The sequence below is a fragment of the Sus scrofa genome, chromosome 3, assembly GCF_054392235.1.
Source record: "Sus scrofa isolate SSC_HxYL_T2T_F1_AM1 chromosome 3, Sscrofa_HxYL_maternal_Yorkshire_Landrace_v2.0, whole genome shotgun sequence".
NCBI classification, from domain to species: Eukaryota; Metazoa; Chordata; class Mammalia; order Artiodactyla; family Suidae; genus Sus; species Sus scrofa.
Genome location: NC_139385.1, coordinates 56753118 through 56780232, shown reverse-complemented (window position 1 = coordinate 56780232; position 27115 = coordinate 56753118). Strand labels below are relative to the sequence as shown.

General features: G+C 46.6%; 1 protein-coding gene across 23 annotated transcripts in view; it reads right to left on the bottom strand.

Annotated features, from left to right (window-relative positions):
- LOC106509733 (uncharacterized) overlaps nucleotides 1–27115 on the bottom strand; it is a 279725-nt gene that overhangs the window by 242600 nt on the left and 10010 nt on the right. The gene's annotated exons all lie outside the window — the stretch shown is intronic.

Sequence of the window (27115 nt, the reverse complement as noted above, 5' to 3'; positions counted from 1 at the left end):
GTGGCCACCACCTTGAGACCATGAGAGTTGGCTCTGTTTGAGAAGGGCACCAGCATATTAGAAACTGAGTCAAGAGACAAAGAAGTTGAAATGTCTTGACTTCATTTCAGAGGTATCTGTACTGATTCTATTTCAGGATTGTTTATTCATATTAAGTTGTGGAATTTGTTTAAGCCAGTTTGAGTTGGACTTGCTGTCCCTCTTACCCCAGAAAGATTCTTAATTAAATCTAAAATGCTTCTGCAATTATATACTATCCATTCCTAAAAGAAAATGTCTACATGGATTCCTCCTTTTTTCTCCTAAAGTACTTGATTTATTCAACAATCCATCGCATTTAACCAAAGACACAGAAATGAATGTACAGCAAAAGCTTCAATAAAATTCAAAATAGAAAAGTTCTTAAAGCCTCCACGTCTTGAGCACTACTCCCAGAGCCATTACCCTTTCCTTCCCAGGTGGGTCCCTCTGAGATTCCTTTAGAATTGTACAATTAGGGAGTTTCCACTGTGGCACAGTGGGTTAAGGATACTCGGGTCACTGCAGAGGCACAGGTTCCAGCCTTAGCCCAGCACAGTGGGTTAAAGGATCTGGCATTGTTGCCGCTTGCAGCTGAAGCTCGGATTCAATTCCTGGCCCAGGAACCTCCATATGCCACAGGGCAGTGGTTAAAAAAAAAAAAGAAAAAAGAATTGTACTATTGTAAAGAAAGTTAAAATGGACATTTCAAGTGCAGAATATAATAGAAAGCCAGGTTAAACTGAAAACTGAGAAGACTAAGTTGTGACAAAGGACTGGATGATATAACCATGAGACTCCCTTCTACTTTCAACATTATTTCTCGTCCAGCCATTTTATAAAACTCCAATTTCTTCCACCCCAGGAATTTTATTTTATTTCGGATCCAATATTCTTTGCTATGGATCTGACCAAGTAGGATAGAATATGACTTTAAAATATATAGGCTCTCGATTTTCATTTTATAATAAATAATGCTCATAGGTTTCTCTGCATTACTGGTTTGAGAATAGTTCTGGATCATAAGGGCTTCTGAAAAGTGTTCACACATTCTAAACTTAGAAATAATAAGAAATATGAATTCAACTTGGATAAAAGTGTACTTTTTAAAAATAATCTTGATACCCTAAGCTTTGATTTGCTTTGCTGAAACAACTCCAATCATAAGGTCATCTACTGAGATCTGACATCTGATCTGCCCTCATCTTTCTTTCATTCATCATTGTGCAGCCCTGAGCACAAATAAAAAGGAGGAGGATGTTGAACCAGAGCTTAATGTGTAGCCAAGATCCATCTAAGCTAAGGATCAGGGAAGGAACTCCAACCAGTCTCCAAATGGCTGTGGCTGAAATGCCAAAGAAAGGTGGTAGCACTGAAGCCAGCCTGGGAGCCCGTCAGGCTGCCAGTGGGCTTCATCTTTCATGGCCTTTTTGGTCCATGAATGGATTCTGATCATGGAGGCCCCAGTTCAGCCTTCTCTTCCCAAGGAGGTATCTGGGGGTGCTGCACCCCCTGGGTGAAAAAGCACTGGGAACACATCAGGTCCCCCTAAAAATCTCACCTGCCCTATGGAACTCCATGGATGTGGATTCTGAATGCCTTAGAGACCAGCTTTTTGGCTCTCATTTTGCAGGTGAGGGAGCTAGTCTCTGTTCAATCAAATCAGAGCCTCAGTCAGCTTGTCTCCAGGTTGAATTCCAATCTCCTGGTCCATCTGAGGTTCTCATCTGTCCCTCCAGGAGACAATGCTGACAAAAAGGGAAGGAAGGAGCCCCCTTCATTTTGTTATTGCCCATCAGATATCAACCAGCCCTTTGTCAAGCCTTATGGTTCCCAAGCCTGGTTCCTCTCACTGGCTCAGAGGTCTAGAGCTTTACCATCCCACGCTTCCCCAGACTTCACCTTGGCCATGGAATTCCCCTGCCCAAGGACCTTCTGTGCTCCTCGTTGCCTCCAACACTGAATTTAAATCCTCTGCCCATGTGGAGAAAGACCTCTATTGTTTGCTTCTAGCCTAGCTATTCACCAGTTTCTTCCTCCCATCCATCCCTCTATGATTTTATTCAACAAAAACAGATCAGACACATGTCTGCTTAGGCTGCCATAACAAAGCATGTATCACAGTGGTGGGCTGGGACATAAACGACCAAAATGTTTTTTCTCACAAGATCCAAAGGTTTTTGAGATCAAAGCATTGGCACGTTGAGTTCTTCTGAAGACTCGCCTTGGCTTATAGATGGCTGCCTCCTCACTGGACCTCATGTGGTCTTCCCTTTACATCTGTCCTAATCTCTTCTTATAAGGACACCTGTCATATAGCATCCACAGGAGTGTCCTCATTTTGCCTTAATTACCTCTTTTAAAGACCTATCTCCAAATACAGTCGCATTCTCGGGTACTGGGGGTTGGGATCAAAACATCTGAATTTGTGGGGACAAATTTAGCCCATAACACCCACCAAGAAGAAACCATAGGATGGGGAGGGGGAAAAGAGGAAAGGAGAGGGAAGGGGACAAAGATGGATGGAAAGTGGTCACTGCTCTCAGGCAGATCATTCGCACGGCTCATCCAGGAAGATGCTGGGCTTCCTTTTTGCCCACATTGGTCTGGGCTCTGAGCCCCTCCTCCCAACACACCCTCACTCTCCTGCCCTCACTGGCCAGTGAGCTGCCTTAGAGGTTTGAGTGCAAGGCTGGACATCATAGGCACAAACAAATACTTAGCTTTCTAACTTAAAGCCACTGAGGCGCAGGAGGGGTGTCTGGCTTCTTCACAGCCTGGCTCTGTATCTTTCAGGTGAGTATAACCTACGTTAGAATATTTCAAAATCCATTTTTTTTTTTTTTTTTACAACGTACTGGGAGGTTTTCCAGTACCAACAAGTGAAATCCCCAGTCAGCATATCTGGATGAAATATTCTTTTTTTTTCTTCCTTTTTTTTGCTTTTTAGTGCCGCACCAGCAGCATATGGAGGTTCCCAGGCTAGGGGTCTAATGAGTGCTACAGCTGCCAGCCAACACCACAGCTCACGGCAACACCAGATCCTTAACCCTCTGAGTGAGGTCAGGGATCGAATCCACAACCTAGTTCCTAGTTGGATTTGTTTCCACTGCACCATGATACTCACTGAATATTCTTTTTGGTGTTAAATTTTTTATTCTTTTTAGTGTTAAATGTTTACTTTAGGCCTGGAATGATGCGTATGAGAAGCAACATCTTGCTCTGTGAGACAGGAGTGCCATCCTCACCAACATTAACCACGTGACCCTGGAGTAACATCAAGAAGATGAAAAATAACGAGGGTCCTCTAAAATGCGATGTATCTCTAGGTGCGAATAAAAGACCCTGTGATACTTTTCTTCTCCTGCCATTCGCAGAAGAAGTCATCTCACGTATTTATCCAACACGGGCCCCCTAATCCTTCCTAGTTGAGCTAAACATCAACTCCTCTTTGAACACGCCCTAGATGCTCGCAGACAGAAGCCTCAGTTCTTCTCTATGCTCCATTCACAGTGTGGTTTAGTGACGGGGCAGTTGAGAACATGCATTTTGGGATTCAACTGCCTGGCTTCAGATGCAAGCCTTGCCACCTACCTGCTGTGCAAGCCTGGACAAGTTACTTAAAGTCTCTGTGCTTCAACTGCCTCATCTGTAAAATCAGGGTCACAACAGGACCTCTCCCTTGGCTTGTGTGAGGAGGAAATGAGATCATTCACAGGATGGACCTGGTCCAGAATCTGGCACACCCTCGGCCCTTGGGAAATAACACTCTTGATATCGCCTCATCTTTCACAAGTGTCTGCCCTTTCAAAAGGTGAACCTCCCAAGAATAAGAGCACTATTTCTCCAGGTGGCATGGTGCCTAGGACGAAATAATCATCTAGATAATATGTGCGGAAACAAATACGTGTAATAACCCAACTCTAGTTTTAAAACTGACTTTTTCTCCTTCTAAAAGGTAACAAGAAAAGCAACACAGACCAATTAAAATGTTTAAATTAATTAAATAAAGCCCCCACCCCTCCCAAGACTCCTGTCTTTTGGCCTCATTCATAGGTTTTCAGTTAGAACATCCCACAAAGGCCTAATAAATCACACATGTGTAAATTACCTCCTTTTCAATGTTCCATAAAATAAATACTTTTAAATAAGAAGTTGAGGGGTTCCCACCATGGAGCAGTGGAAACAAATCCGAATAGGAACCATGAGGTTTCAAGTTCGATCCCTGGCTGTGCTCAGTGGGTTAAAGATTCGGCGTTGCCCTGAGCTGTGGTGTAGGTCACAGACAAGGCTCAGATCTGGCACTGCTGTGGCGGTGGTGTAGGCTGGCAGCTGTAGCTCCGATTGGACCCCTAGCCTGGGAACCTCCATATGCCTCAGAGCGGCCCTAGAAAAGGCAAAAAGACAAAAAAAAAAAAAAAAGAAAAAGAAGTTGATGATGGGAAGTTATACCCATTATGGAAGAATGAAAAGTAGTTTCATAGTGTTCATTGGGAGTGCCAAACAAACAGTGACCAAAGTTAATAAGTGGAAATTTCTGGAGAACACTTTTCTTGGCAGCATACTACTGCCATCTCCTTGGGTCTGTCCTGCCCAGCACCAAATCCCATGTCTTGAGCCGGAGTCACCACCCCATCCCACACATTATGGTACTGATTATCTTTTTTTTTTTTTTTTTTTTTGCTTTTTCTTAGGGCCATACTTGCAGCATATGGAAGTTCCCAGGCTAGAGGTCAAATCAGAGCTGTAGCTGCAGGTCTACACCACAGCTCACAGAAATGACGGATCCTTTCACCCACTGATCGAGGCTAGGGATTGAACCCACATCCTCATAGATACTAGTCGGGTTTGCAACTAAGCCACAACGGGAACTCCCTATTTACCTTTTTATTATCAGGTGATTTTTAAAAAATGATATGAGTTTAACTAGGCATGTAAAAGAATTCATATCATATACATTAAAAGAGCCCCTCTGTGGAGTTTCCATTGTGGCTCAATGGGTTAAGGACCCCTACATAGTCTCCACAAGGATGTGGTTTCAATCCCTGGCCTCAATCAGTGGGTTAAGAACCTAGGGTTGATGCAAGCTGTGGTGTAAGTCACAGATGTGGCTCAGATCTGATGTTGCCATGGCTGGGGCATAGGCCTTAACTGCAGCTCAGATTCGACCCCTGGCCCAGGAACTTCCATGTGCTGCCAAGTTGAGCTGTAAAAAATAAATAAATAAATAAATAAATAAATAAATAAATAAATAAGGCAAGCTCCTAGGTCATAGAATGCGTAAATGCCAGAGCCATAAGTTATCGAATTATTTACACCGGCTGACTTGCAGGTAGATTTCAGAAGCCCTGAGAACATCCCAGGGCCTGAGGCCTCCCAGGCAGGACCAGTCCTCTGGAAGAACATGTCCCCAGCAAGGTTACCAGCCAGCTGCTGGCTGAAGTCAGGGCAAAAAGAAACTCGGCTGCAAAATGTTTCTAGTCTTACAACCCGAGAAGAGTATATATTTTACAGTGGATAATCTCATTCTGAGAGCAAGTTAGTCCTGTATGAAAAGCAGTCTAAGTGTTCTCCCCCCACATTCATCCATGCTAAGAGACATTAGCTAGTCAAACACAACAGAAATATAAGAGCATATTGTTTTCAAGCCTCTACAAACCCAAACTGCCTTGCAAGGTAGGTCAATCAGGTAACAGATGCTAACACAAGGAGCTGCCTTTTTGACACCCTAAGAGTTGAACTGTTTCTCTAGGAAAGAGGTGACCATGGGCTACCATGAGCCTCTAATATCAGGCTATGGAACATTCAAGCCCACCCAGAAATTGACTCTCAGGGAAGGAAAAACAAAAGAAGTGGCAATTATTTAAAATGAGAAATTGACTCTCAGGAAAGGAAAAAACAAAAGAAGTGGCAATTTGTTAAAAATGATTTATCCCCATTTTTCTTTTTTTTCTTTTTTTTAAGGGCAGCACCTGCCACATATGGAAGTTCCCAGGCTAGGGATCAAATAGGAGCTGCAGCTGCCACAGCAAGGCCAGATCTGAGCCCCATCTGCGCCTTACACCACAGCTTGGGGCAACGCCAAGTCCTTTAACCCAGTGAGCAAGGCCAGGGATCGAACCCCCGGCCTCATGGATTGGTAGCCGGGTTGGTAACCAGCTGAACCACAAGGGGAACTCTTATCCCCATTTTTCACAATTTGCCCTGTCACACAAGAGAGACCCCACTGAGACGGATTCAAGCACGCGTCAGGAAAAAAGGATGATGTGTGCTTTTTCACGGGGCTGAGACCAGGGACCTCACAGCCAGCTGGCTCCAGGTGTTGACTCTGGTTTCGCACTTGGTGCCCCGCCCCCCGCGCCCCGCCGGCCATCCCTCTGCCACTGGGCGTCATGTGTCGGTGGGGGCGGATCGTGGGCGACCGCGCTGACGTTAGGAAACCAGGTCCCACCCACACAGCCCGGGTTTCAGTTTCACCCCCGCGGCAAACACCATTATGCAAATGACTTCCCCGCCCACCCCCTCCTAGCCCCCACCCTCTCCCAGCCTTACCTAGTCATTCTTCACTCCGAAGTTAATTCCTCGGCCAACTTAAGCATTTGCATCATTTTTACTTTAAAATGCCCAGGTGCAATTTTGAAAGAAGATTCTCCTTCCCAAGGGCAATCACGGATATAAAGTCATGGAGCAGAGGCAGGTAGAGAGCCCTGAGGCTAAGGAGCAAAGTTCTAACAGAAATGGAGGTCAGAGACACGTGCCAGGGATTACATCAAAGGAAGGAGACCACTGGGGGGGGGAGGGTACCTTTGGATTCCTTCTAGAATCTTCAGGTTTCCTGGGTTTTAGGAAGACAAATGTCTAGTTCACGTTCAAGTCACGTCCTTGAAATTGGGAAGTGCAGTCGTTTTTGTTTGCCCTGTATGTGATTTAGTTTAACTTATGTGATTTGAGGTGCCATCCATGCCGACCAAAAAATTCGCAAGCAGAAATAATGTTGGTAACATGTTAAGGGGTGGAAGAGGGGAGAAGGGAGGGCAGAAAGGCATGCCTTCCAGTGCTTTTATGTTAAATAAATCATCTAGGGGTGTTTTAATGAGGTTTAGACCGGAATGATCCTTTTCAGCTGGAATCTTTATCAGTTCATTTATGAGATGCACATAATCTTGGTGAATGATTTAAGATTTTCCTTTTTCCAAAAACTGTCAAGGGTTTCTACCTATCAGCAGATACACAGGAGGCACCATTTGCTGGACAGTCATTTCTATTTCCCTCAAAGGCATGCTTCCTTGCTCCCACTTACACTCGGTTTCATTTTCAAAGTGTGTTTGCAGGGTTCGTGTGAAGCTCCCAGCTGCAGTGAAGTGACTGATGACTCTGTAAATTATCCTGAGTGCAAAGGAAATCGAGTTCATTTATAAAAAGCTCTTAAGTAATTATAAACTCTACTGCAGGTGGGAAACTTTTATAAGACCAAAACTACCGAAGCACAGACGCTTCTCGGAAAGCCCCAAGTAGTAAAGAAATCCTCTAGTGACCTGTCACTCTTCTTAAAGCTGATCCACCTCAAGGGTGAGACCCACCAAATGTACAGCAAGACAGAGCCCACCTTTCCTTGCAACAGATTCTGAGCAAACTCAGAGGCTTTTTCTGCCTCCGGGGAAGGTCCTGGGCGCACAGCCAGGGTGAGGAGAGCTGCAACTGCAAAGCTAAAGGCCACCCCCCACCCCCCCACCCCGGTCCAGCCCAGTGGCCTGAGCACATCCCTGCATTAGATGAGGAGCCGTGAGTTGGGCTCTGCTTCCAGGTAGAGGGCATCAGCCACTTTTAGCAAACCAAGACTTTGAAGAGACTGACTTGCCCGAGGTTCCAGAGAAGCTAGAACTCAAGCCATTTGGTTTTGCCCACCACATACAAGCTAGTACATCTTGGCGGGGGCAGGGAAGCAAAGTAACCAGAGGTACAAATTCTACCTTCTGAACACTGTTTACTCAACAATGGCTTTGTTTTCTCTGCTCCGTGTGGACACATCTGGTGAAGTCTGGGATGTGAAATTAGGGATCTCATTGTTTCCACATAGGAAAACCATCTTCTCCACCAGCCCTATTGCTAAAAACAGCTGATATCAGGAGGGAAAGTTGACCTTGGTCCTGGCCTGCAGGGAACCTGTGTCCCTTCCTCACCCCTAGGCAGAATCGGAGAACCTGGGTCTTTTCACCACTCTGTGGGAGACGTTTGTCATCTCCCTTCCTTCCTTATTTCCTGAGGAACACTGTGGTTGCCACCCCACAGCTGTGGGCTGAGGCAGGGAAAGGAGAGGGGTCCCTGCATCCCTTGGGAGCATCAGTGGGTCTTCACATGCTCTCGTAAGGAATATAACATCCTGGTGATCAAAGTTATGGGACTGTCAGATGTCCTAGACTCAGAGTCACACCAGGAAGGGTGAACATATAAATACTACAAATAAAATGATGGTATCAGCTACATGATTTTAGATAGTCAAGATTAAGGAGTGTATCAGTCAGGACAAGCTGGGTTATTCTGTGGTAACAAACATATACCTATACCTGTACCTCAGTAGCTTATCCAAATAAAAATTGTTCTCGGGAGTTCCCGTGGTGGCACAGTGGTTGACGAATCCGACTAGGAACCATGAGGTTGCGGGTTCGGTCCCTGCCCCTGCTCAGTGGGTTGAAGATCTGGCATTGCCGTGAGCTGTGGTGTACGTTGCAGACATGGCTCGGATCCCGCGTTGCTGTGGCTCTGGAGTAGGCCAGTGGCTACAGCTCCGATTCGACCCCTAGCCTGGGAACCTCCATATGCCGCGGGAGCAGCCCAAAGAAATAGCAAAAAAAAAAAAAATTTTCTCACACTGAACATATGACACTCATTTCTTTTGGCAAAGCAAGTCTCACTGTCATGCACATGATTTCAGAAATACTGGGCAATTATAATATACCATATGTGTGTAAGATAAGAGAAAGAAAGTCAGCCCTCCATATCCACCAGTTCTGCACCTGTGGATTCAACCAACCATAGATGGAAAATATTTGGGAAAAAAATTCCAGAAAGTTCCAAAATGCAGAACCTGAATTTGCCACATGTCAGCAACCATTTACATAGCATTTAAAGTTGACCCTTGGAGTGTTCAGGGTACTCACCCTGACATAGTCAAAAGTCCACATACACCTGTCACTTAGTGTCAGAGGGGGGATTAGTTGCAGGTCCTGCCACAGATACCAAAATCCCCAGATGCTCAAGTCCTGTAGTTGGCCTTTAGTATCTGTGGTGTCACATCCATGGATTCAACCTATTGTGAATCATATGGTACTGTATTTATAGAAAAAATTCCATGTTTAAGGGGACCCTTGCAATTGAAACCCATGTTGTTCAAGGGTCAAAGGTACATTGTTTTTACAACTATTTGCATAGTGTTTACCTTGTATTAGATATTATAAGTAAACCAGAGATGATTTAAAGTATGTGTGTGAGGGAGTTCCTGTCATGGCACAGCAGAAATGAATCCGACTAGGAACCATGAGGTTGCAGGTTCGATCCGTGGCCTCACTCAATGGGTTAAGGATTCAGTGTTGCCATGAGCTGTGGTGTAGGTCACAGATGTGGCTTGAATCTGGCATTATTCTAGCTGTGGTGTAGGCTGGCAGCAACAGCTCCAATTAGACCTGTAGCCTGAGAACTTCCATATGCTGCAGGTACGGCCCTAAAAAGACAAAAGACCAAAAATAGATAAATAAATAAATAAAAATAAATAAAGTATATGTGAGAGGATGTGCATAGCTTATATGCAAGTACTGTTTTAATAAGGGGCTTGAGAATCCATGGACTTTGGTGTCCAAGGGGGGTCCTGGAACAAATTCCCCATGGATCCTGAGGGATGACTGTATTTACAAACAACACTATGACTGGCACAGGAAAGGGGGAGTGGAGAAAGGAAAAGAACAGCACAAAGACTAGAAGGTAATTTTCCTGAGCCTGGCACATAGCAGAGTGTTTGGCATCCATCTTCTCATTTAAGCCTCACAACCACACTATGAGGTGATCACTGTTGAAAGTCCCCTCACAAATGAGGAAACAAACCCAGGAAGGTTAAAAAATTTGCCCAAGGTCAAACTGCCACCAAGTGGTAGAATTTAGGTGAAGATCAAGGACTCTCCAACTGCAGACCAGCTTGCTGCTTTCAGAGGGAAGAAGTAGAAAGCTCTGCAAAGTCAGACGTGTTCCTGCAACTTCAGGAAGGCAGGCTCCAAAGAGGTATGTTCATGGAGTTTGAGTCTCTAGGGAAAGGATAGCTCAGGAGGGCTAGGAGGCTGTCAAACATTTCATTCTCCTCTACAATGGAATGGGAGCCCAATGAGAAAGAACTGCAGGGCAGTAGAGCTCTGGGGGAAAGGACATAAATGCAATATACAAAGATGGTTTATAAGGTAGCCAGTGCCCAGCACACAGTAGGTGCTCACTTTGTAGTTTTAAATGGAACTCAACAGAACCCTGGTAGAACATTCTCAGGAAGGCATGAATTTAAATGGGCTACAGAGAAATAGAAAAGCTTGGGTTGGAAGAGAAAGCAGAATTTCTCTCCTACTATTTTATGGATCTCTTCTGTCAAAATATGTTACTACCAGGCCAAAGACTGTAATAGAGTTCTCCAGAGAAATAGAATTGAGCGACAGAGATTTATTGCAAGGAATTGATTTATGTGATTGTGGAGGCTTGGTAAAAAAGAGTTGCAGTCTGAGTCTAAAACAGTCTGTTGGCAGAATTCTCTCTTCATTGAGGAACCTCACTTTTTTCCTATTTAAGCCTTCAACTGATTAGATGAGGCCCACCTGGGTTGTGGAGGGCACTCTGCTTTATTCAATGTCTGTAGATTTAAATGTTAGACTCATCTAAAAAATAACTTTACAGAAATATCTAAAATAATATTTGGCCAAATATCAGATTACTATGGCCTAGAAAGTTGACATACAAAATTGACCATCACAAGGACAACATAGAGCATGTTAGGCAACTGAGACCCAGAGAGGAGGTAGAGATGCTCAAAGGGCACTTGGATGATGACCGCTGGGTCCCCCTCCTGCCTCAGTGACCTACAGCCCAGCAGCCAGGTGGTGAGTTCTTTAAGCCACCATGCTGGGCTTCTCACATCTTCAGAAGATGTGGGCAATTCTGGTGGCCCAGAGGGAAGGAGATGATTGCATAAATCTTGAACCTTATGCTTGCCCTTGACAAGATGTGAATATATATATATATATATTTTTTAAAATGCTTTAGAAAACCTTAGAAAAGGAAGTAGTGAGTCCCAGGAACCAAGCAGGCTAGTAAGACAAGGTCACATCCAGCTGGTCTCGTTTTCTTGTGGCAAGGGCTCAAGCTGGGTAAATCAAGAAAATATGGAAAGAAATCTATCTAGACTTCAGCAAGGCACCCAGCAAAGAAATGCTAGATGCCAAATGCAGAAGTATGTTCAGCAACAAGTTTAGTCATTTCACATATGGGTGACTGACCCCAGAATTCTAAATGGCAATGCCTGGAGGGCCAACTCCCTCCATTCATGCCCCAGACCTCCACCCTCTGCCCTGTCCAGTCCACCCCTTTTCAGTGACTGACAGCAGTACAGTCTGAGTGTTTGTTAGATCTACTGATGCCCCAGCCCCTGGAGGGATAGGGAATTCAAACAGAATCTCAGAAGACTTTGGCAGCATAGGATAATGGCTTAGAGATTACAAAACAGGCTTTAATAAAGGTAATACTAGTTCATGCACTTTGGGTGCAAAAAGAAAAAAAAAACCCTAATTCCATAAGTTTAGAATATAGGAGACTTGTCTTTTGTAGCAGAAATTAAAGAGGAAAAAAACCCTTAAATATTTCATTAATAATAAGTGCAATACTAACAAAAATGCAACATGGCCATCAGTGAACCAAAAAGCTCCAAGGCAACAAACGAATCGGGTCCTATAAGGTGGGTGGTTGTGGATCATTCCATTCTGGGTCCACTGGACCACACCTGAAGCTTCTTATTTCTTTCTGAAGTCCACAGTTTTAGAAGCATGGAAGCACATGCGACTATTCAGGGAAAAGTGACCAGACAGCAAGCGGATTTGCTCCTTGGGTAGAAAGTAGTCAAAGGAACTCTGGGCCTGGAAATACCTTGGAGGGACATGAAAGGGACGTGAAGACAGACAGATTGATCCATTCTGTACCAGGGACCGAATGTGGATCAGAAGCTGGCAAATTTTCAATGACCAGACTGGCTCAATGAAAACCCGAATTTTCCAGCCATTAGAAGATGGTCCAGGAGTTCCCGCTGTGGCTCAGTGGAAATGAATCTGACTAGGATCCATGAGGACGTGAGTTTGTTCCCTAGCCTCACTCAGTGGGTTAAGGATTCAGCGTTGCCCTGAGCTGTGGTGTAGGTCACAGACGTGGCTCCAATCTGGCGTTGCTGCAGCTATGGTGTAGGCTGGCAGCTGTAGTTCTGATTTGACTCCTAGCCCAGGAACCTCCATATGCCACAGGTGCAGCCCCAAAAAGCCAAAAAGCCAAAAAGCCAAAAAAAAAAAGAAGATGGCCTGGCATCTGGTCATTGGAGGAGATGGTATAGAGCAGGGAGGTATAGATGAGGTTATAGGAGATGGTCTCCGGGTCCTCTTAAAGCTTCAAGTGAACCTAAAGAAGGAATAACAGCTCTGCAAAAAGCAAGGGCAAAGCGAGAGCAAAAAATTATGATGTAGCCCCTGAGGCCCACGGTGGAGGTAAAGACCGTGGTCAAAGGGTTTCTAACACTTTCCAAGCACCTACTCAAGACTGAACTCTGCATGGAGAATTTCACATTTAACATGGGCAGCAGCCTCTGAAATAGGGGTTATCATTTACCCCCATCTTCCAGATGAGGATACTGAGACTTAGGGATGCAAACCACATTACCCAAACACATGGCTAGTAAGTGGTGGGCTAGAAATCCAAACCTGGTCTGTGGGACTCCAGTGATAAAAGAACCAGCGGTCTCCAGGGAAGAAGGGTCACATGGATTGTGTTTAAGAGCATAAAGCAGATTAAAAGTCTGAAAGAGAGGCTTAAATGATCCATTCAGCTATTCCTTGGCTCCCCCAGTCCTCATTTTAGCAAATTCCTATGAGAATAGAACATATGGGAGAAATTCATATCCAAAATCACTAAGTAAAAGAAAGAAAACCCATAAATCTAGGGCAGAAAAGCACCACCAAAGATACAACCCTTTAGAGGATGAGCCTATACAATTTGAACTTGAAACATGCGTGGGAAAAAACTGGTGGATGGGCCAGATAGAAACCTCCCTGTGAAGGGACAGACCTGTCTGGGAGCAGGAAACCCAAGCCCGTGAGAGGGAGTCACCAGGTCTCGTGGGAGGGGCTGAACCGGTCAGCAGCTGCTGACCCTGAAAGCTGCCTTCTGTCAGGGGGACCAAATAGGTCATCAGGCAGGTGGCGCTGCCCTTTATCACAGGAATAAAGGGTCCTGCTCCCCAAACCAGGAGTCCTGTTCTTCCCCAGCACGAGAATCACATCCCATGTATTTGCAGTTAGCCATGGGTCAAGATATGTAGAGATGAAAGTGTACTGTTTGAAACCAGAAAGAGATTTGACACTTCAGCCAGCAAAATTCTGAATTTGCTATTTAAAGCATGGAAACCAGAAAGAAGAATGCAATGGTGAACGTATTTATCTTTTTTTTTGTCTTTGTACAGCCACACCTGCGGCATATGGAAGTTCCTGGGCTAGGGGTCAAATTGGAGCTGCAGCTGGCAGTCTACATCGCAGCCACAGCCACACCCACACCAGATTCGAGCCACGTCTGTGATCTATACCACAGCTCATGGCAATGCCCGATCCTTAACCCACTGAGCGAGGCCAGGGATCGAACCCGCATCCTCATGGATACTAGTTGGGTTCTCAGCCCGCTGAGCCACATGGGAACTCCTAAAGTATTTGTCTTTATAATCCAGCATGATGATGTCAACTGGCCAAACATTTCACCCAGACACTGGCTGCATAATTCATCCAATGGCGTGGATGTGAGTCTTTTAAAAGTATCACCAAAAATGGGCTAAAATTGGAGTGCCTGTCATGAGGTCTTGGCTTTGATGCCTGGCCTCACTCAGTGGGTTAAGGATTTGTGACTGCTGTGAGCTGTGGTGTAGGCTGCAGACGTGGTTCAGACCCCGCACTGCTGTGACCATGGCATAGGCCAGCAGCTGCAGCTCCAATTCGACCCCTAGCCGGGGAACTTCCATGTGTCGCGAGTGCAGGCCTAAAAAGACACACACAAAAAAAGGGGTCTAAAATTTATATATTGATGTTTTAACCCCTACCTAATACCTCAGAATAAGACTGTGTTTGGAGGTAGGGCCTTTAAAAAGTTGGTTAAAGCAAAATGAGGTCCTACGGGTGGGCCCTAATCCAAGATAAGAGAGGAATAAGACACACAGAGACATCAGGGTGCTCAGAGACAGAGGAGGTGCTATGTGAGGACCAAGTGAGAAGATGGCCATCTGCAAGCCAAAGTCAGAGGACCCAGAAGAAACCAAACCTGCCAACACCTTGATCTTGGACTTCTGGACTTCAGAACCATGAACAAATGAATCCTGTTGTTGCAGCCATCCAGTCTGTTGTATTTTGTCATGGAAATCTCAAGCAAACGAGGATACATTTCAAAACCACTTTGCCTTTTCTATTTGCTTACAAAGACTTGCAAGGCATCCAGGTTTCATATCTCCTGGGCCACGGGACACAACTGAAGCCATGCCAGCCTGCAAGTGCTCAGAGGTCCCTCCACCCACATGGTCTCAGACCACTTGTGGATTTGGATTTCACAAAACTTGTATGATGTCATCCCAGTGGCATCCTAATTAAGGACTCTGGTGCAGAACAAGACTGCCACATCGACGACAGAAGCCCACAGGTACACACACAGCCGCAGAGTTAGCTGGGGACAGATGTGGAGAAAAGCAACTGAATCCACCTTGAGCATGAATGACAAGTCTCCAATGGTGGGAAAAAGCGGCCAGCATCCCCCAACGAAAGGCCCCAGCTATGTAATTTGGAGTCATATTCCTGCTCCATGTGATTAATAAAGACTATTCCAAATGGATCTGGTTCTTTCGAAGGTGGGCATATTCTTGCTATTTGGAAGCAGCCACATCCACTGCTCACTGAACTTCCTGTCCTGGAATCTCATGAGTTTGCACATGGAGGGTTGTTAATAAAAGGCTAAGTAGATAATTCAAACCTGTGGGTTTGGAAGTCAGTTTGGGTTGCTTAAGCTCTGATTTTCAAGCTCTTCTTTGGGAAAAGCTTTGGAGGCCCACCGTGTTTTTTTCTGGATGATTGCTAAAGTGACAAAGTTCATGTGAGAGAGTTTAGACATTGCCAGATGAAGTGAGCCCAGTGGGGGCCTGGCTGGGTCATAGCTGGTGTGATAAGGGCTCTTTCCACCCTGTTTCTCCATGGCTCTGAGGAGTTCCCCAGAAGGAATTCTAGCCCAGTTTTGAGCAAGATCAACCTTGGCAGAAAGCATGTCCTGAGGGATTTGGGGGCCATATTTATTTGCATATCTATGTCACAGCAGGCTTGATCAGGACACATTCACCCTTCCTGCTGAGTTCCAATCCTCCACCACCTTACTCTTTCACCAGCCAAAGGACACCCAACACCCCCTCTCAAGGACAGTCTGGACTTGCCCACCTCCATGCACCTGCTGACCTCTGCACTCAGGCAGCCTTCCGTCATCACCACTGTACGTCCAAATCCACCTGCCTCTCAAGGTCTGGTCCAGACGCCACCTCTATCACAAGCACTGCGGTCCCAGCATAAGCCACTCTCCCCATGGACCTCCAGCTCCCGTGGCTCAAATCCCCCTTCACTGGTGTCATTTCCACCAAAATTCTTTTCTGATTGACTGTTGCATCCTCATCAGAACCTAGAGTGCTTAATAAAATATCTGTGGGTTTTCACCTCATTCAAATCCCATTACTTCTTTGTTGCCGTGTAAAAATACTTCCCATAGTGTATTTTGATGTTCTTTATAATCTACAATGATGATCATGTCTGCCCTTCTAAGCACTAAAAATCTTCCATAAGTCTGTCCTGGTTATATGCCTTAACTGAGAAGGGATTAAAATGTCACAGTCTCAGAGTTCCCATGCGGTGTGGCAAGTTAAGAATCCAGCATCGTCACCACAGCAGCCAAGGTCTAGGTCACCACTATGCCTCTGGTGTGATCCCTGGCCAGAGAACTTCCACATGCCATGGGTGCAGCCGAAAAAAAAAAGGATGTCACGGTCTCAACATCTGCACATAAGGGCACATCAGAGCATATTCAGACAGAAATGCTCCCAGATATAAATGTGTGCACCTGGACGGGGCAATAGATGGGAATGGACAGAGGACAGAGAACAGAGTTTGTGTGAATTTCTTTAGGAGCCTGTCTGGAGCTGCTGCTTTTTTTTTTTTTTTTTTTTTTGGTCTTTTTTTGTCTTTTCTAAGGCCAAACCTGTGGCATATGGAGGTTCCGAGGCTAGGGGTCTAATTGGAGCTGTAGCTAACGGCCTACACCAGAGCCACAACAATGCAGGATCCGAGCCACGTCTGCAACCTACACCACAGTTCACGGCAACACCGGACCCTTAATCCACTGAGTAAGACCAAGGATCGAACCTGCAACCTCAAGGTTCCTAGTTGGATTCATTAACTACTGAGCCACGACAGGAACTCCAAGCTGCTGCATTTGATCCCAACATAAAGCCTGGGTCTAGGAGATGTTGTCTCCTGCATAAGCATCAAGCCCCAGACCCTGTGACTTCCAAATCACAGGGCTTGTTTGAACTATCTACTTAGTCCTTTACTAAGAATGTCAAAGTGTGAATTTGTGAGATCCCAGGACGGGCAGCTCAGGGAGCAGCAGATTTTGCTGGTTCCAAACAGCAAGAAATTCCTTTGGTTTAAAAGAACCGGATCCAACTGGAATCAGCCTTGTGAAGTGCGAGCCTGGCTCTGCAGTTACTGACCAGCAGTGCTGAGCCGTCCATCACACTGATTTCACCTGTCTGTCCCTCCCCACCTCTCCCCATCACCATGCTGTCTCCACGCAGACAACTGGCCGAAGGAGCTGGCCATGCTGCAGTGGCCCTCAGGGCAGCTGCTACGATGGGCGCCTGGCATCCAGATGTTCCCATCTGTGGTTGGTACTGCTCAGCACCAAGGCACATGAGGGAAAGACGGACTCCCTCTGTAATCCCAATGCTTGGGTGAGAGAAACTACCCCAGTCCCCACCCTCACACGGTCACAGTCTATACAGGTGAGCCTTGGTGGTACTATCTGTTAAGTTCTCCAAAGTCAGTGGTGATATGGGTAGCCTGGAGTTTCATAATTCATTTAGCCAGTTGTTCCTGCTGCTCTTTTTATTCATTTACTGGCCACCTGCAGCATACAGAAGTTCCAAGGCCTGGGATCAAACCTGTGCCACAGCAGCGACCACGCCGGAGCCTTAACCCACTGAGGCACCAGGGAACTCCCCTGCTGCCACTTCCACCTTGATCGCGGCTCTCGTGTGTGCATCTTACTCCCCACCACGGTCCGGGTCACCCTGGCTTCTACGCGAAACTTTTAAATACCACCACGCATGCGCAGGTATGCATACACGCATGCGCCGCCAGCAGGTGAAAGGCCCTGCCTCGGGATCTGGCCGTCTAGCCCTTAATAGAGGTTCCTCCTCCAGCCGTCAGCCCTGGAGGCCCCGTGGCTCTGACCACACCACTCCTCCCAAATGAGGATCTTTCCCCATCTTTTCAAAAAAAAAAATTTTTTTTTTTTTTTTGGTCTTTTTTTGCCTTTTCTAGGGCCGCTCCCACGGCATATGGAGGTTCCCAGGCTAGGGGTCTAATCAGAGCTGTAGCCACCAGTCTACACCAGAGCCACAGCAGCGTTGGATCCGAGCTGCGTCTGTGACCTACACCACAGCTCACGGCAACGCGGGATCCTTAACCCACTGAGCAAGGCCAGGGATTGAACCCTCAACCTCATGGTTCCTGGTCGGATTTATTAACCACTGCGCCAGGACAGGAACCCCATCTTTTCAAATTTTTGTTTCCACCTTTTAGGGCCACACCAAGACCAAATGGAAGTTCCCAGGCTGGGGTTGAATTGGAGCTGCAGCTGCTGGTCTACACCACAGCTACAGCAACTCAGGATCAGTCACGTCTGTGACCTACATCACAGCTCAAGGCAATGCTGGATCCCCCACCCACTAAGTGAGGCCAGGGATTGAACCCACATCCTCATGGATACTAGTCAGATTTGTTTCCACTGCACCACAACAGGAACTCCCCATTTTCTCAATGTCAATCCAACATCAGCTATCTTTCAATAGTATATTCCTTCCACACTAGTATATTCCTTCCAATCTTCTATAACACTGAAATGTTTTAGCCCAGATTGCATTCTTTGGAACTCTGGTTCCAAGAAATAAAAGAAGGGAGGATTCCACCATCTACATTTCATATACACTGCTTCCTTTACGCCATTTTGGGTATTTACAAAGCATCACCAATGGCACTGCGAAATCCTGCAGTAAAAAAAAAATTCTCTAGGATCAACCTGAATTTTCCCATTCTCTCTTTGACTGTAGGCTCTTTGGGGCATAACATTTATTTGTGGTCTGCACCCTGACCTGCACTGCCACAGTAAGAACTACCTGACTCACAGGTGGCCTGAACATGAAAACAGCAGAGGGGTTTTTTTTGTTGTTTTTTTAAGCCTCTGTTCCTCCAGGCACAAATGCAGCCAGATGTTCTGTTTCATTTCAGAAGCCACCGTGCTGATTTAGCTACCAGATTCCAAAGACCCTGCAGAGGGCTGCACTCAGTGGGCGCTCAGTGGTCACAGCCTGATCCATGAAATCCGGGAGGAGAACTCATCTGAGAGCCATGGGTTTAGGAGAATTGGGGTGGGGGTGTGGGTTGGCATCAGGCCCCCTTGTTGCTTTCTTGAGAAGTTGACAGCAACTTTTCTCCCAAGTAGGGGTGTCTGAGCCAAAGGTCCACATAGAGTCCAGAAACATCCCTCTGGAGTGCTCTCAGTCCTGGATGCTGAGGCCACGGTGGTGCCTCTTGCACACAGAGGACCAGCCACTCAGTGGCAGAACACTGTTAGGTGCTGAGAGAACCCTAAACAGAAAACATCATTCTCTCAGTCTGGAGGGCACCCCAGGGATCAACTGGAAATGTTGTCCAACAGCTCCACCCCCTGGAGTATGACTTCAATCTCAACAGGGACAGAGGTCTCCTACAACTAGTCCTTGGCCCCTGGACCTCTGAGTGCTAGAAGGGCAGTCATTTAGGGGAAATGTATGGCCAAGCCATCTGTTCAGAAGGACGCCTGGGCCTCCTGCTGTCCGCTTCCTTTCTCTGTGGGTCCTTCCTACTCAGAGAATGTGGCCAAGTACAGCACCTCCTACGGCTGGAGAGTCTTTAATGGAGGCAGAATTTCACCACAAAATCTCTCCCCACCTCGTCCCCTTTGTTTCCATAAGTTGCTGTGAAGCCACATTTTATCAATCAGGACCTGCTGCTACGTAAGGCAGCAGTGAAGAGTCCAGGTGGTCAAGGACGAGTCTCACCTGTCATAGACCCCACCTTCCTTCTTGCCAAGCACTGTGTGCAGGGTGGCACTGGGCTCCCAGCACAGGTGCTGAGAGCTGTCACCTGCGTCCAGGCCCCTATTCAGAACATGCAAGGCCGGTGGTTCCAACATGTTTAAGAATTCCAGGATGGTGACAGCAGCGCATTAAATCAGGTATCGACCTTCTGAGCACAGGGCCCTGTGCAACTGCGCAGGTCTTATGCCTGCCAGGTTGGTCCAGCTGATCTCTCCCAAGGACTCTGGGGGCTTAATGGTCTCACCCTAAGTCTTCATGGTGACAAGACAGCTGTCCCAGCCTCCTGGAAAGACTTCCTTGAAAGGGGACCCTCTGGCAGCCCCTCTGAGTGACCTCTCCAGATTTCCACTCACTCAAAGAACCCTTACAGCCCTGGATGGCCCCTCTAATCATCTGGGTTGACTTAACCTCCACATGCTGGTGGGGTCGGGCTCTTTCTTCTATATCGTATCCATCCCCAATCTTGAGGTTATTTTTCATTGATCTGTTTCTTTTTGGGTCCAGAAAAATCAGGCTTCCTTCCTACCTGGCAACCACATCTACTTTCCCAAGTTCAGGTCAAATTTTCTCCACACACAGGGAGTTCCCGACGTGGCGCAGCAGAAACGAATTCGACTCGGAAGCATGAGGTTGTGGGTTCCATCCCTGGCCTCACTCCGTGGGTTAAGGATCTGGCATTGCCATGAGCTGTGGTGCAGGTCGAAGATGCGGCTTGGATCTGGCGTGGGCTGGCAGCTCCAGCTCCTATTTGACCCCTAGCCTGGGAACCTCCATATGCCTCAGGTGAGGCCCTGAAAACAAAACAAAACAAAATAAATTTTCTCTACACAGATATCTGTCAGAACCTGCTTCTCCCAGTGCCCAAGTGTCTCCCCCAGGAGAGACCGGCACAGCCAGGCCTGCGTCTATCACGAGCATCTGTGTTTCTGTGAGCTGGCTGCCTGCTGGACCCATTTATTCCAAACTTCCCCTTAGACTGACTTTCTCTTTAGAACTGACATCTTCTCTCCTCCGCTGCGGCTCTTCTATCCCTCCACTGTGTTCACTGTCCATCTGTCCCTAGTTATCTGCCCCGATCCCTCTATCTCACAGTCTCTAAAAGCTCCCAGCATCCCTCTGTCCCTGAGTTCTAAAGTCACAGGATGTTTGAAAGGCAAAGGCATTGTATCAATGCCCTGCATCCTGCATCCCATATTCCATCCAAAATCGCCTATGTCACCTCCTCCAGCTGCCCAGCCTAAAACATATTAAACTGAAAATGTATTTTCAACAGGAAAAAGTGAACTGCTTAATAAATGGTGCTAGGAAAAACTGCTGGCCATTTAGAGACAAATTAGACTCCTCCTCCTACCTAGATCAAAAACAAAAATAAATCGGAGTTCCTATTGTGGCTCAGTAAGTTACAAACCTGACTAATATCCACGAGGATTCAGGTCGATCCCTGGCCTTGCTCAGTGGGTTAAGAATCTGGCTCAGATCTGGCGTTGCTGTGGCCGTGGCATAGGCGGGCAACTGCAGCTCCGATTTGACCCCCAGCCTGGCAACTCCATATGTTGCAGTGCCGCCCTAAAAAGCAAAAAAAAAAAAAAAAAAAAAAAAAAAAAACAGAAAAACAAAACCCAAAAATAAATCCCCATGGACTTGATATTTCAAACCTCAAATATGACATTACAAAATACCAGAAGAAAAAATATGAAAGAATATTTTTGTAATTTAGAGATGGGAGCAGACTTTCTAAGCAGGCTAAAATGGGGGGGGGGGGGTCCAGAAAATGGTGATTGACTGGACTACAGAAAAATGACGTATTTCCGTAAAAGATATGACACAAGAAACAAAGTTTAAAACGTCAAAAAGAAACAAAGTCAGGCAACATAGACTGGGAGAAAATATTTACAAGTTATATATAAAAGGTTTCAAACTCAAATACTTCAAGCAAAGTCAAGCAACACAGACTGGGAGAAAATACTCGCAGGTCATACATGAAAGGTTTCAAACTCAGAGCTCTTACAAAACCACAAGGAAAACAGGGAGGAGGAGCAAGGAAGGAAGGAAAAGAAACTAGGGAAAGAAAGAAAAAAAAAGAATGAATGAAAGAAAGGAAGGAAGGAAGGGAGAAAGGAAGGAAAAGGAAGGGATACAGGAGAGAAAGAGAGAAGGAAATAAGGAAAGAGAAGAACAGGAGCAGGCAATTTTAAAAAGAACAGTTAGTAAACTATAGCCCTCTCTTTTAAACCAACTCTCCCTAGAAGGGCTAGTTTATACATTGTTTTTAAAATCAACATTTGTGGAGGCTGGTTTAAACCTTTCCCTTTTCAAAGGATAGCTACAATGTTATCAGATTTATGCCATAAAATTCTCCAGGAGGGAGGGCAAATTTTAGAGACATCCCTAAATGCGGAGCCCTCTGATGAGAGACCAGTTGTACATGATGGCAAGGTAAGCTGATCACAAAAAATGAGGGCCAGGGTGCTCTGTGAATTACACTAATCTAAATTTTAAAGAAGATTAATTCTGTTATAGATAACTTATGCAATTATTAAATATATACAGAGGGAAAGACTGGAAGGAAATATGGTTGAACAGGAACAAGAGAAAGCTCTAGCGGTAACGATATGGATGGGCATAACTTTCTCCCTAAACATTTCTTCTAAAGCCTGCACCTGGCTTCAGGGCTGGCATGTGGGTGCTGCCACAGGGTCCCCAAGCAGAGTTCCTTCTCTGTCCTGGGACAGTCACACAGAACATCTATCCTCAGGCCCCCTTTACCTGGTACAGTTCTATTTTCTTCAGAGAGTACCTTAAGGTAACAATCTATTTACATCCGACAGACATAACATTGTTGACATAAAGTTTTTGCTTTGCTTCAAATCAAGCCCTCAATTTTATATTGGAAGAATTATGTACAACTTTGAAGAGAAAAACAAATACCATATGACATCACTTACATGTGGAATCTGAAATGTGGCACAAATGAACCTGTCTACAAAACAGACTCACAGACAATCAGAACAGCCTTGTGGTTGCCGAGGAGGAAGGGGGAGGGAGTGGGATGAGAGTTCGGTGTTCATAGACGTAAACTATTGCATTTAGAATCGATAGGCAATGAGGTTGTATTGGGACAGGGAGCTATAACCAGTCTCCCGGGACAAACCATGATGGAAACGAATATTAAAAAAGAATGTATGTATATACATTGTATGACTGAGTCACTTTGCTATACAGCAGAAATTGGCACAAGATTGTAAATCAACTGTAATTTTTTTAATTTAAATAAAATAAAACTTTGAAAGCTGGCACTCATAACACACTGTGGCAGCCAGGGGGCCCTGGGAGTAGGGAGGGGGCCCTGCCCAGACAAAGATTCATCCTGGGGGCTGGCAGAATGCCCAAGGCTGGGGCTGGGCACGTGGGCACCCACCCTGCCGGTCACCTTCTGTTCTGAGTCTGGGCTCCTCTGTCTCCTGACTTTGAAGTCAAGGTTTCACTCTTTTGACGAATAATCACGGCTGAAGTCTCCCCTTGCTACTAAAATAACTTTCCATGAAATACTCTGAAAGAAGCTTCTTGACTGTAAATGCTCTGAAATTATAAGAAATGCCTGTGTTTGTGTGTGGTTACGACTTGTGTAACTGATTCCACTGGGTTTTCGAGGTGAAAATTGCTCACTTTTGTCATTTCCCAAACCTGACATTCTTTCACTATAAGGTGGCAACTTCTCAGTTCTTTAAACTATTTTTTTCTTGAAGTTCTCATGAATTGATGGTTCCTGTTTTTCTGAACTGCTTGTCAAACCCATGTTTATGGGAGGCTCACAGACACCCTTATTCAATAACTAGGAAATGTGGCAAAAAGTCCCCACAGAAAATGTGACTTCCCAGCCACTAGGAGCCCCTGCCCTCGGCCTGTGACTGTGGCGTGATGGCATGCGAATGCTGGCGGAAGAGAAAGGCGACAGAAAAGGACAATGTGGGTGAAAGTTCTGACTGTCGGGGAGGCTCTCGGGTGTGAGGTTCGATGGTGCTCTCTGCTCTCGTGGAGACCGTGGTTCAGTCTCGGGCTGTCCCTAGGGGGGACGCATACCATAGCTGCCTCAGTGGACAGAGCATTGATCCCATTACATATAAAGATGAAGCATGTCTTTCATTGTCTTTCCTTTTCAAAAAAAAATTTAGGAGTTCCCTTCATGGCGCAGTGGAAGCAAATCCAACTAGGAACCATGAGGCTGCGGGTTTGATCCCTGGCCTCACTCAGTGGGTTGGGGATCTGGCATTACCATGAACTGTGGTGTAGTTCACAGAAGTGCTTGGATCCAGCACTGCTGTGGCTGTGGTGTAGACTGGCAGCGGTAGCTCCGATTCGACTCCTAGCCTGAGAACCTCCATATGCAGAGGGTGTGGCCCTAAAAAAAAAAAAAAAAAAGTTTTTCAAAACAAACAGAAAGACCAAATTCCATTTTTCAGTCTCTGTGTCTCAGCAGATCTGGAAAAGTTAGAACAAAGTGCAAACGTCTTATTTGCTAAATAAGACATGATTACTGCGTCCATCATCCACTCATCCACTGTCAGCAGGTGCTTCTTGAGGTTGATCTGTGCTGAGCTGGAACCAGATGAGGACCTGGTTGGAGCAGCAGCTTTCAGCATCTTTAAGGACGTGCGTGTGTTCATTTCCTAGAGCTGCCATCATCACAAATTGCCGCACACGGGGACTCAAACCACAGAAACATATCACCTCATGGTTCTAAAGGCTGGAAGTATGCCATCAAGGTGAAAGCTCTGAAAGCTGCAGGGACGAATTGGTTCCAAGCCTTCCCCCCTCGCTCCCGGTACTTCCTGGCTTGTGGCAACGTCATATCCACCTTCACATGGCCTTCTCCCCGTGTGCGTGCCCCTCACATGTCCCCCTCCTGTAGGACACCAGCCATCATGGATGAGGGGCCCACGCCACTCTAGGACGATCTCATCTTAACTCACTACACCTACGATGACAGGCTTTCCAAATAAGGTCTCATTCTGGGTTACTGGGTGGGGGGAGGGTGTCGGACGTCGACATGTGAATTTGAGGGAGACACCGCTCAACCCATAACCCGCCCAGAGGCCTCCATGGTGACTCACAAAGTCGGACTCCTACTCACTTTCCCTGTCCCTTTATTCTGCCCATCTCTCCCCCCAAACTCATTCCCCTGAAAATAAGTTCCCGTCTTCATAAACACCTGCAGTCTGCTTTCTCTTCCGTCGTCGTCAGGTGTCAATGTCTACACTGAGAAGGAGTCAAACGAAAGGTCTTAAAAGTGTGGGATTCCGGCTACTCAAACTTCTGCTGCTGGTGAAAACGGTCCTGAGCAAGGCTGCTGGCCAGTCAGGTGTCTGGAAGGGACAGGGATGGACAGAAGGGCCAGGCCATTGTCCCTCGGCAAAGCTGTCGGCCACCCTGAACCTCCTGTTGCCTTCTATCCCCTAACCCCATGGGCAAAATTCAGGTCAGGGGCTGCAGCGAAGACACTGTCCATTGAGAAGCTGGTGTGGCCATGGCCTTGGGGAACTAGCTGGCCTGGACTCTGGCTCCCCCCCATGTCAGCTGTGTGACTCAGGCGCTGCTTCCTCTCAGAGAAATGGGGACCATGATTTAGGGTTATTCAGTGAGTTACAGCATATGAGACACTGGCCCCAAGTCAGTGCTCATGAAAAGCCAGGCGTGGCTGCTTGTGGCCCCTTCTCCCACCGCAGGAGCCCTGACTTTCACTGGTTGGGGGTGGTTTTCTCAGAAGAATCCTGAGATGAATTCTTCTGAACCCTCAGTCTCCATTTCCCTATCTGTCTGTTTTGTAAATACAGTTGGGGGTCAAGGTGACTGGGGGTCCTGGACCCTCAGGAAGGACAGGGATTCGGAGTTACTACTCTTTTTGTCTAGCCCCCACCCGGTTCCCAGACGGCACCTCGGGAGTGGAGACGCAGCCCCAGGGAATGTGGTTTAGAACAGCCTGACTCCAATGATGACAACTGCCCCCTGGGGTCCCCTGAGGCTTCACTGGGCACCACAGCCCACACATGTACGACTTCCCAGCATGGGAGGGTCTGCCCACCTGTCGCCTGGACAAGCTCAGGGCCCCACCCGCAGGACATGGGAGAAGGGGACATTCGGCAAGCCCCACTTGAACCCCGAGACCCGGCAGCTCCAAACAAGAGCCGCTGAGCTTGGAGTCCGCAAGCCCATTCTCTCCACACACAAAAGTGGTTTCAAAAATGACTGTGAGAGTTTTTGCGGAAAATAGGAAAGAAAAGAAAAAGGCTCATTCAACTACGTGCTTATATTTGCATATAGAAACTCTGGACGGATACATAAGAAACTAAGAATAGGATGATGGGGGGTGGAGGGACCAGTAGGAACCAGAGGGGAGACTGGTGGGAACGTGTTTTTCACTGGACATCTTTTCATAGTTTTATTTTCGAGACTTCTACAAACAAATTAAAGCTGGGAACCCTATTCTGTAGTCACTACATGTGCAGATCGAAAGAGACATTCTGTATGGTCATCTCAAGAGATGCTGAGAAGCATCAGCTGAAGGTCAGCGCCCCCGTGCGCCCCTTTCCAGGTGCCACCTGAGAGGTGCCCATGGCGGGAGGATCCTCCCCATTGCTGACCAACAGGAGGGCTTCCGGTGAGACTCCCTGCAGCCATCAGAGAGCCACTTGCGAAGAAGTTACAGAAAAAGTTGTCTCCCCTCAGAAATAATGTACTCGGATGCTCCTAAATGGCTTTCATCTGGATATGGTTTTGGAAAAAGAATCCCCCCTCTTTAGTGGCCATTTCTATTCTGTTCAGGTGCCTGCAGTGATCGACTCAGCTGGTAAACACATACGCAGGTGATGCCCACTTTGGACCAGAAGTTAGAACCTGGGAGACCCGCTTTCTCCTGCAGAACCTCGTGGTTTGCAGTCACCTCCTGTGCTGCTGGGTGGCAGTCTGCACTCATTCTGAGTCTCACCTCTCCCTCCGCAGAGCTTACCCCAGAGCAGGCACTTCTGGGGACTTCAAAGGGACCGCGCACAGTCAGCCACCCGTCTGTCAGGCTGGGCTCAGCGGCTCCAGCTTGAAAGGCAAATCTGAAGCAAATCGAATGCATCCAACCCACAAACTCTGAGGATGTCGCTGTATGAAGCGACTAAAACAGCGATGACTGACAGCTGAGCATTCAAATGTTCTAGAAGTTTAAGGCAACTTGCTCCTAGTATCTAATTGTTACACAGATACCCAAGGGTTAGCTTGCATTGCCAAAAGCTCCCCCTGCCTGGGGATGAGGAAAAGAGAGAAAGGGAGAGAAGGAGAGCCATCAGAAGTCTGAGTAGCTACATCATCACTACCTGCCTCCCTGTCTATGGGATCACATTGCAT